The 11,892-nt window shown below is 42.9% G+C and overlaps 1 non-coding gene across 1 annotated transcript; it reads right to left on the bottom strand.

The window, feature by feature from the left end:
• Positions 1-11,257: 11,257 nt before the first annotated feature.
• On the bottom strand, positions 11,258-11,361 carry LOC144709938 (small nucleolar RNA R71). Its single transcript, XR_013583156.1, has one exon. It is a non-coding gene; the product is annotated as a small nucleolar RNA R71 (small nucleolar RNA).
• Positions 11,362-11,892: the final 531 nt, after the last annotated feature.

The following is an 11,892-nucleotide window of genomic DNA, read 5'->3' on the forward strand; positions in this document are numbered from 1 at the left end:
CCGGAGAACGTGACGCTGAGGCAAAAATCATGCATAGACGGGTTCAACAGATCGATCAGGGAGGACGGCTCGAACGCGTTCACGGAATGGCCGTGGCGTTGGATTGTTGGCGGATTTGGATTGCGCTAATGGGGCTTTCCGGAATCTTGAGAATCTTGGAGGATCGCCGGAGGGTCGCCGGGAAGAGAGAGAGAATATAGGAAAAATGAAAGGGGCGAGAGAGAGCGTGAAAGAAGAGGAGCGCCAAAAAATTTTTTGGTAAATGAGAAATGAGGTTAAGGAGTCTTTTTTTCCACGTGTCCCGGTTGCCCAAGATTCCTTTAGGGCAACCGGTTGCCCGTGTAGCAGGGTCCTTAATCTTATTAAGTCCAAATCTTCAAAAAAAGGGAAGCCAAGTGAGCGACCACAATGGAGCAATCAGATGAATCAAACCTTATTGGAGGACACCTCTTCACCAGGATTGAGGCTGCAAAAAAGATCTGGACCATTCAAGGCCTTGGGAGATCCAAGGGTCATCATTTTTCTCTCTTCCCTATATAAACCGCTCACAATCCAATGTAATACTCACTCTTGTTTCAATCTAAATCCAAGATTTAGTGGCCTGTGTGCAATTGTTCTTGAGTCCTCTTACCTTTTGTGAGAGTTGGGTCGAGTGATAAGCTCAATTTTACTGTGTTTTTTTTTTTACTGGTTATTTATCAGTAACATGTGTGAGGATTAAGCTTATTCAACGAATTTATAAACCTCACAAGTTAGGGCGAGTGAGGGTCGATCCACAGGGAGCAAAAGAAAACAGCAGGAAATTCCTTTTCAGTACGTTAAAGTGCAACTTAATCAAGCCGTCTCAGAGAATTTCTGTAGACAGATCCTTGCCCTTTGGGGCAAGGATCGAACACTTGGCGCAGGGATAACTGCGGCGCGCAAGGTGTTGCGTGCTGGCGACCTCCTGCACGCTGACTATGCAGCGCGCGGCGGCTGCCTATGCACGGAATGCTGCACGCAACAGCGTGCTGCGCGCGCTGCGTCTGCGGCGGCTGGCCGCTGCGCTGCGCGCGCAGTGCGTGCTGCGTCGCGCGCAGCAGCGCGCTGCTGCGTGCTGCGTGCGCGCGGCTGCGCGGCGCGCGCATGGCAAGCCAGCGCTGCCAGCGGCTGCACGCGGCTGTGCAGCGGCTGTCTTGTGGCCAGCGCGCTGCAGCGTGCTTGTGGCTGTTGCAGCGGCTGTGTGCTGCGTACAGTTGCACGCGGGTGCACGCGGCTGCGTGCTGCGTGCGGCTGTGCACGGCTGAGCGCGGCGGCTTTGCTGCACACGGCGTGGTGGAGATGCGGAGGAGTTCTGTTCTTTTGGAAGATTTGGGGAAGACGATTTGAACAACAAAGGAACAAAGTTTAAACTGAAATCAAATCTAAACGAAACAATCCTCAGTTGGGAAACATTGGAAGATCTTGTGACTCTTCCAACCCAACCAAAATTGTCTGAGAAGAGAGGGATTACAGGGCTGAAGCTTGCGATTTCCCCACGTCGGGTGTCACGTCCTTGCGGCGAGGCGTGGTTCTTCAATCCAAGCTATCTTCAGTCTGTTCTTCCTCTCCAACTCCAAAAGCTCATCAGCTCCTGGAGGGTGCAGAAATCCTCTTCTCCAAGCCCTAGTTTCCTTAGAGAAAATTCTGAACACCTAAACTCCTCTCTCAAGAGAGTATTTATAGGTTTTCTCTTAAGTCATGCCCAGGGGCATTTTCGTAATTTTTGCCACTTCGAATTTTTGCCCACTTCTGTTGATCCTCCTCTCTTCCTTGATCTTCTTAACCTGTTTCTGAATGTTCACTAGCCCTAAAGCGTGAAATATATTCCACTTGATTCAAAGAATCAAGTGGGGTTAGTGATTTCATAAAACAATACATATGCATGAACTTAGCATGAATTCACAAGATAATTGTAATGAATTTAAACTTGAGAACTTGATTATTTGATGACATATTTTAGAGTCATCAAACACCCCCCAACTTAGATCATTACTAGTCCCTTAGTAATGACATGCAGGTGAGATTAAAGATGATCTCAAGGTGAGTTTTGACTTGATAACTTTGATTCATGCTCTTCTCAAGGAGTATTTTCAGCAATTAAAATTGACCAGCGTAGAAGAAATTTAGGATCTATCTCAGCCTTAAACCTCAACTAAGTGCACATGATCTATGGAGTACATATAGTAAGTACATAGTATATGGAATACGATCGAGTTAACACCCCAAGCGCACTACTGAGCGAGGCGTAGAGTGGCATTAATGCTAGCTCAATACTATGGCTATAGTAGCATCGGCTCAAACACACGGAGACAGCTTCTCCACCTTTATTTTATTTGGCATTTGCTGCTTGTTGGTCATTTTGATGACAATCAACTTTAGTACTATGATGCAAGCTTTTGCTTGTTTATGCAGTGCAGCTTTCACTTGATAGTTTGGTGGCGCTTATCCACTACCCATGTGCCGTCCTTAGTAGACCGGCAGCTTATTCCCGACGGTTATGTATCCTTCATGGGTCAGGAGCTTCACTCACGTCATAATAATACTGCCAATGAGCTAACACTAACCCTACTCTCCACTAAAGCTAAAAATTTTTCGTGCATGTAAGTGCTAACTCAACCCGAGGTGGATGGTGAGGTGAGAGAAGTATAATGGTAATAGATACGACTGTCGTGGTATGGATCGTAGTGCACCTAGCTAGGCTTACTTCACCTAGGATTCCCTAGCTGGCCACTCTTGCATTTCTACCCTTTTGAAAAGAATCGAATTATCATGCCTATCATTGGACAATCATCTCTAAGATCATCAAATATCCATGGTTTGTGAATGCAAAAAGCGAAAAATTTCATGGATAATGCATGTAAATGTACTCCCTCCCCTCAATAAAAGGCATGTTCCTACATGACAAATCATAAATGAGAGAAAGGAGAAAGGAATACCAAACCATGGAAGGAAGGGCAGCGATCAGCATGCGTGTTGTCCAGTGGCGTGTTAGGTGGGCGTGGATCGGAGTGGCTGCACGAGAATAGAAACAAAAATGCAGAAACAAAAACAAAACAAGGAAAGTAATCAAGCAGAGAGAATATGAAATGTAGTAAACAAAAACTAATCGGATCATGAGCTATCATGCGATGGCTTTTCTAACGTAATATTCATGGGGCTGTGAAGATCTTCTTCTTCTAAGTAGGGTTTGAGCCGTTGCCCGTTCACAGTGAATCGTCTTTGAGACGTAGGATCTAAAATTGTAACGGCTCCATTCTCAAAAACCTGTTGAACAAGGAAGGGACCATCCCATCGCGTTTTCAATTTACCTGGAAAGAGTGTTAGTCTAGGGGTGTAAAGCCATACTTTTGATTCTCCACAAAAATTCTTCTCCTCAAGCTCTTGTCATGAAACATCTTCATCTTGGCTTTATAAATCTTTGAATTCTCATAAGCCTCATTTCTTAACTCTTCCAACTCATTCAATTGAAGAAGTCTATGCTTGCAGCTCTATCCAAATCTAGGTTGAGTTTTCTAATAGCCCAAAGGGCCTTGTGTTCTAACTCAAGTGGTAGGTGACAAGCTTTGCCAAAGATAAGGCGGAAGGGAGACATGCCGAGAGGGGTTTTGTAAGCTGTCCTATAAGCCCATAACGCCTCGTCTAGCTTCCTGGACCAATCTTTCCCATCTGACGCACTATTTTCCTCAAAATTTTCTTCACCTCTCTATTGCACAATTCAACTTGTCCATTGGCTTGAGGATGATATGGGGTAGTGACTCGATGATGAACACCAAACTTTTTGAGGAGATTCCTAAAGTTGTAATTTGTGAAGTGTGAACCTCCATCACTAATGATCGCTCGTGGGCATCCATATCTATAAAAAATGTGTTTTTCAATAAAATTGGTCACTACCTTACTGTCATTGGTTTTGGAGGGAATGGCTTCTACCCATTTGGAGACGTAGTCAACAGCCATCAAGATGTATTCATAACCGTTAGAACTAGGAAATGGACCCATAAAATCAATTCCCCATAAATCAAATATTTCAACTTCTAAGATGGGTTGTAGGGGCATTCTATCTTTCCTATTGATATTGATGGATGCTTGGCATGCTAAACAACTGTTATAAAATTTCTGCGCGTCATGAAATAATGTAGGCCAAAAGAAACCCGATTCAACAATCTTATGAGCTGTTACCTTGGCCGAGTAGTGACCCCCTCCTGGTTTTGCGTGGCAGAATTCTAGGATGCTTCGTTGCTCGCTCTCGGGACGCATCGTCGGAGAATTTGATCTTGTCCTTGGTGAAACAGCTCCGGATCTTCCCAAAAATAAAATCGCGCATCCTTGAGTAGCTTTTTTCTCTCGTGGGAAGTCCAACCTATAGGAATTTGTCCTGAAACTAAAAAGTTGTCAATATGTGCATACCAAGGAACGAATGTTCCTTGTGCAGTTAGGACAAATTCATCAGGAAATGCATCATTAATTTGTTCAGGTGGGGCGCCTATGATTCGTGAGAGATGGCTACTACATTTTCACACCCTTTCTTGTCTTTAATTTCCAAATCAAATTCCTGTAATAAAAGCACCCATCTAATCAATCTCGGTTTAGCCTCTTTCTTCGTTAACAAGTATCTAATAGCTGCATGATCAGAATAAACAGTTATTTTACTACCTAGTAAATAAGACCTAAACTTTTCTAAAGCGAAAATAATGGCCAGCAACTCCTTTTGGTGGTGGTGTAATTCAGTTGTGCGTCCACTAAGGTCCTGCTGGCGTAGTAGATCACCACGGGTTTCTTATCAATTCTTTGGCCTAACACTGCACCTACTGCAAAATCAGAAGCGTCGCACATTAGTTCAAAAGGAAGGGTCCAATCGGGCCCTTGCAGGATAGGCGCATTAACCAAAGCTTCTTTCAATTTATAAAATGCATCTTTAGCCTCTAGTGTTAGTTCAAAATCATTATTTTTAGGCGATAAAAGGTTTGAAAGAGGTTTAGAAATTTTAGCAAAATCAAGGATAAAGCGTCTATAGAAACCCGCGTGGCGAGAAACCCGAAGGGTTTTTAGGTTGGTTGGAGGTGGAAGGCCCTGGATGATTTCGATTTTGGCCTTGTCCACTTCCAATCCACGGTTGCTGACCGTGTGTCCCAGCACTACTCCCTCCTGCACCATGAAATGAGATTTTTCCCAACTTAGGACAAGGTTGGACTCAATGCACCTCTTCAATACTTTGGTGAGGCTTAGGAGGCAGTTCTCAAAGGTAGATCCAAATACTGAAAAATCATCCATAAATATTTCTAAACATTCGCCTACTAAATCAGAAAATAGGGCATTCATACATCGCTGAAATGTGGCGGGGCATTGCATAACCCGAAGGGCATACGCCTGAAGGCATATGTCCCTACGGGACTCGTAAATGTTGTCTTCTCTTGATCATCAGGATGGATGTTTACTTGGTTGTATCCTGAATAACCATCAAGAAAACAAAAATATTGCTGCCCTGACAGTTTTCTAGTATTTGATCTATGAAGGGTAGTGGGTAGTGATCCTTCTTTGTCGCCTTATTTAATTTCCTGTAATCAATGCACACCCTCCACCCTGTGGTCAATCTTTTCTGCACCTCTTCCCTTTTTCGTTCACTTCTCACGGTAATTCCAGATTTCTTTGGTACCATGTGTACAGGACTCACCCATCTACTGTCGGATATAGCATAAATTATTCCTGCATTCAACCACTTAATCACTTCTTTCTCAAGAACTTCTCTCATGTAAGGGTTGAGTCTCCTTTGATGCTCTCTACAAGGTTTTGCTTCCTCTTCTAAAAATATCCTATGTTCACAGATCAAAGATGGAATTCCTCTAATATCATCCAAGGTCCAACCTATGGCATTTCTATGCTCCCTAAGTACCTCTAGCAAGTCCTTTTCCTGTTCAGAGGATAGTGATGAAGATATGATTACGGTAGGATTTTCTGCTCATCTAGATATGCATATTTGAGGATGAGGGCAAAGGTTTCAATTCTGGCCCTACCTCTACCGAAGGGGGGTCTATGATCTCTCCCTCTAGCTCTCTACCCTCTACTTGTGACAAGTATTCTTTAACCACATCCTCTCCTTCATCTTCTGCACACAATTTTAACTCCTCATTGCTTCCTACAGGACATTTCATCATTTTCGATATATCCAGTTGAACTCTCTCCTTTCCAATTTTAAACTCAACCGTCCCCTTCTCCCAATCCATAATCGTTTTTGCCGTAACCAAGAATGGTCTACCTAAGATGATAGGAGCTAAACTAATGTCTCCCGATATCTTTACATCTGTCACTATAAAGTCTACAGGGATTTCACAATTCTCTACAGTGATCATGACATCGGTTAACCTTCCCTCGGGTTGCCTAACAGTGCCGTCAGCTAAGAGTAGGTCCATATGAATTTCCTCCAACTCTCCAAACCCACTCTCCTCATATAATGCGGTCGGAATGATACTTATGCTTGCTCCCGTATCTAATAAAACTTTAGAGAAGGTGTTTCCTCCTATTTCGCATGTAATGAAAGGGGCTCCGGGGTCTCTCATTTTGATAGGGATGACATTAAGAATGCTAGAGGCATTTTCAGATAATTTAACCACTTCCCTAGGCTTCTTAATGGTGCAAGAGTCCTTAAGGTACTTCTTTAGGGAAGGTGCACACCTAAGCATATCTTCGACAGTAACAGTCATGGTGGCTTTTCTAAAATTCTCTAGCAGTCGGTTTTCATAATCAAATATCGGTTTTTTTCTATTTAAAGCGGAAGGGTAGGGAACATGCTGCCCACTCGTAGAAGGTAGAGGCTCCTCCACGTAGGGGGTCCTCCTTCTCCCTCTTGTGGTTCGGTTCCCTTCTTAGAATTCTCTATAGAAGTCCGATAGGGATCCTGAAGTTCTTTCCCATTTCTCAATTTTGAGATGGCTAGAACCTCAGGATCATCTCTATTCGTCTCATCATGAATGGAATGCTGCACATGATGCAAGTTGCATGGATTGATGGACGGTTTCGTGGGAAGTTTATAAGATGTGCAAGGAGAATCTAACGGTATACCTTGGTGTTCAGATTGGACAGGTCTGAGGCTTTCTAGCATCTTCCTAATCTGCTCTTGAGCATCCAGCATTTGCTTCGTTTGAAACTCCATCATCACTTGCATCCGCATCTCCATTTCCGCCCGCAACTTTTGATTTTGCTTTTCGATCATATCTGAAATGACTGGAGTTAATGTGGAGAAATCAGGTTGAGTTTGCGATGAAACCTGATACTGTTGTGGAGGCCTGTGCTGGAATTGTTGTCTCTACTGGAATGGGGGTTGAGCTGCCGGCTTGTTTCCTTGGTGGAAGGCCTCTCCGTTTTGGAAATTTGACTGCTTTTGACCCGCCCACGGTTGTTGCGGCTGGTTGAAAGCCTTCACCTCTTCTTCCATGGCTTGGCAAGCTCCATCTTCATGTTCCCTGCTAAAACAGAGAGAGCAGATCTTAGCTTTAATGATGGGAGAGTTACCTAGGAAGACATTCTTCAAGGTAGAGGTGAGCTCCTCCAATTTCTGGTTGGTCTCCCTTAGGCCCGCTTGTAGCTCTCCCTCCTTGGCGTTGACCTGCAGAACTCCTGCTCTCTTGGGCTGCACATTCCTCCCATTCTGATTGGCTCCAATCTCCTGCAAATCAGTTTCTGCAACTCTCTCCAAAATATCAAAGACTTCATCCTCATATGCAGTATAAAAGGTTCCACCCGTGGCGAGATTTACCTTGTTTTTCATAAAATCAGAGAGAGACTCATAAAATATCTGAGCTAGTTGACATTGTTCAATTCCATGGTGAGGGCACTTCCTCAACAGATCATTGAACCTCTCCCATGATTCACTAAACGCCTCACCATCATGAGGATGGAAGTTGTGAATTTCCCTTCTATAAAAGTTAGTTTTGGAGAGAGGGTAAAATTTCTGCAGAAATTTTCCCTGCATCTCTTCCCATGAATTAAAAGTGATTCCTAAATTGCGGTACCAGGAAAATGCTTTATCTTTTAAGGTTAGAGGAAAATATTTCATTTTTAAAATTTCTGTAGATATCCCTGGAACGTTTTGAGATGAACACCTAATGTGGAAATCATCAAGGAATTCTAATGGGTTTTGAGCAGGCAGTCCATTAAATTCAGGTAAGGAATGAATTAATGCATTGTCATATCGAAAGGAAATACCGTCACCGATGTTCAGATTTACATCGGTTTGACGCAAGCTTCCCGACGGTGTGGACCTATCCAGCATAGTCCTCCTCCTCTCATTCTGCTGGTGCATCTCTTCAGCCATATTTCTCTGCTGAATTTCTGGTTCTGTCACTGTAGAATCCGGAGTGGCGTCTCTAATGTCTTTTTCTGCAGACTTTTCACCAGCTCCTGAGCGTGTTACTGCCATAAATCTACAGCAAACGGTTAGAATAACAATGAGCTGAGGATTGTCAAGTCCTGCAGCTCTAGAAAAATCAACAAAAATGACTGTAGATTTAAAGAAATGACAGTAGATTCACAAAAATGACTGTAGATTCACCAAAATGACTGTAGGTTTAGAGAGATAACTGTAGATTCAGAGCAAATAGAATTTTCTACTGTAATACCGTGCTCCCCGGCAGCGACGCCAGTTGATAAGCTCAATTTTACTGTGTTTTTTTTTTACTGGTTATTTATCAGTAACATGTGTGAGGATTAAGCTTATTCAACGAATTTATAAACCTCACAAGTTAGGGCGAGTGAGGGTCGATCCACAGGGAGCAAAAAAAAACAGCAGGAAATTCCTTTTCAGTACGTTAAAGTGCAACTTAATCAAGCCGTCTACAGAGAATTTCTCTGTAGACAGATCCTTTGCCCTTTGGGGCAAAGGATCGAACACCTTGCGTGCAGGGATAACCTGCGCGCAAGGTGTTGCGTGCTTGGCGGCCTCCTGCACGCTGACTATGCAGCGCGCGGCGGCTGCCTATGCACGGAATGCCTGCACGCGTGCTGCGCGTGCTGCGTGCGCGCGCGCTGCGTGCTGCGCGCGGGCTGCGTCTTTGCGCGGCTGCGTCTGCCGCTGCTGCGTGCTGCGCGCGGCTGCGTGCTGCGTGCGGCTGTGCGCAGCGATGCGCTGCTGCGTGCTGCGACTGCCAGCGGCTGCGCATGGCAGCGCTGCGCGGCTGCAGCGGCTGCTGCGGCTGCGGCTGTCTGGCACGCTGCGGCTGCGCGCGGCTGTCTTGCGCGCAGCTGGCAGCGGCTGTGTGTCTGCGTACAGCTGCTGCAGCGGTGCACGCGACTGCGTGCTGCGTCTTGGCTGTGCGGCTAAGCGGCGGCTTTGCTGCACACGGCGTGGTGGCGATGCGGAGGAGTTCTGTTCTTTTGGAAGATTTGGGAAGACGATTTGAACAACAAAGGAACAAAGTTTAAACTGAAATCAAATCTAAACGAAACAATCCTCAGTTGGGAAACATTGGAAGATCTTGTGACTCTTCCAACCCAACCAAAATTGTCTGAGAAGAGAGGGATTACAGGGCTGAAGCTTGCGATTTCCCCACGTCGGGTGTCACGTCCTTGCGGCGAGGCGTGGTTCTTCAATCCAAGCTATCTTCAGTCTGTTCTTCCTCTCCAACTCCAAAAGCTCATCAGCTCCTGGAGGGTGCAGAAATCCTCTTCTCCAAGCCCTAGTTTCCTTAGAGAAAATTCTGAACACCTAAACTCCTCTCTCAAGAGAGTATTTATAGGTTTTCTCTTAAGTCATGCCCAGGGGCATTTTCGTAATTTTTGCCACTTCGAATTTTTGCCCACTTCTGTTGATCCTCCTCTCTTCCTTGATCTTCTTAACCTGTTTCTGAATGTTCACTAGCCATAAAACGTTAAATATATTCCACTTGATTCAAAGAATCAAGTGGGGTTAGTGATTTCATAAAACAATACATATGCATGAACTTAGCATGAATTCACAAGATAATTGTAATGAATTTAAACTTGAGAACTTGATTATTTGATGACATATTTTAGAGTCATCATCGAGCAGGGGCATTCTAGAGCAAGAGCTGCAGGAGAAGTGGAAGAGTCTTGATCACCTTGGGCCTTGATCGGTGTGACAAAGAGGTTTGATCACTATTTCTTCCCCTCATCCCTATCTATTCACCTTTGTCTGCAGGTTAGTCTTGGAGCAGCTAGCCAATATAAATATGGTTCCAACGCCTCCAACATCCAGATGGTGAAATTTATTTTATTTTATTTTAAATATAAAATAATTCTAAAAAATCCTTGAAAGCTCCCAAAAATCATACTTTACCTAATGTTTCCTTTTAGGATTAATTTTGATATAGATAAATTTTCTTAATTATAATTTTCATAAATCTAGATACTTTTCTTTATAGGTAAAAAGAATCTTAAGTGTAAAAAAAACTTATACAAAACTACTAAAAATATAATTTACACTGAAAATTCACTAACTATTACTTTGCTCTTTGAGGATCGACCCTTACTCTCCCTAGACTTGTAAGGTTTATAAATATTATTGTTTTAATTCAGATTACCTAAACAACTATAATTACTGATTATTTTATCACTAATACACCCGAAAATCTGAGTTATCACATGGCATCGTTGCCGGAGAGTAAGGTTTTATAATTAGTGAATGCATCCTTTCACATTTAATTTCGTCTCTTTTTTTTAAAGGGTGGCTATCACCCTTAAGCCAATTACTGACATTCTTTTTAGCTTATGGTTTTGACAAGAGCTCAAGGATCATTCAAAGCTGTCAACGAAGACCATACAACACTACATCATTAAGAAGTTTCACAAGAGGTTACCTCTACCCCTCCCTCTAAAGATCTTTCCCAAGGTAACATGATTGATAGTGAAGGACTTGAATTTCCTATGGAAAATAATACCCTTAGAGAATCTTACAAACCCACCAGGAGTATGGAAACTACTAAAATCCATGCACCCTTAGGACCTAACGTTTCTGTTAAAATTGACATGGGTTTTCAAAATTCTTTACCTACCTTTAATGGATTACCTTCAGAAGATGTTTTATCATACCTTGATGAGTCTACTGAAAAATGTGCCATCTATCAACTTCCTGGAATCTCCTCGAAAAATTTTTATGATGAAATATTTTTCCCTAACCCTCAAAGATAGAGCTAAGAAAGGGTTTAGGAATTTGCGGATCACTTTCGAATCATGGGAAGAAATTTAAAATTGCCTATTTTATAAGTTCTTCTCTCTTGGAAAAACCAATTCCCTTAGAAAAAAGATTCTAGTTTTCTCACAAGGAGAGGAGACCTTTAATGAGGCTTGGGAGAGATTTAAGGATCTATTTTGAAGGTGCCCTCATCATGGAATGACCACAACTCAGGTAGCTCAAATATTTTGAGGGGATAAATGAGATCTCTAGAACCCAGCTAGATAATAGATATAATGGAAGTTTATTGGATACTTATGAAAAAGGTCTTATCAGTATAATTCAAAGAGTTTCTGAGAATGATTTACAAACTAATGGTCTATCTAGAAGCGCTAGGCAAGGGGGAGGAAGACATGGAGGAGTCCTGAATGGCAATGGCCTAGAAGCTAATGTTGAGATAGCAGGATGGATGAAAGAATTGAGCAGCTCACTGACTTAATAAAGAATAGTTTAATGAGTTCTAACTTGCCTAACCCCACTAATGGCTCTTGTCCTATTTACTTTATTGATGACCACTTTCAGGGGGAAGGTCAGAATGATAAGTAGGAACTCAATGTGGTTGACTCTAAACCTCTATGGAACTGATAACTTGCAAATTAAAATGATAAATCGATGAATATTAAATTACATATATGTGTTTTAGTGGCCATATTTGCATGTTATCTTACAAAAATGGACATAAATAACTTGCA

This window comes from Wolffia australiana, chromosome 11 (genome assembly GCF_029677425.1).
Source record: "Wolffia australiana isolate 7733 chromosome 11, ASM2967742v1".
Taxonomy (NCBI): Eukaryota; Viridiplantae; Streptophyta; class Magnoliopsida; order Alismatales; family Araceae; genus Wolffia; species Wolffia australiana.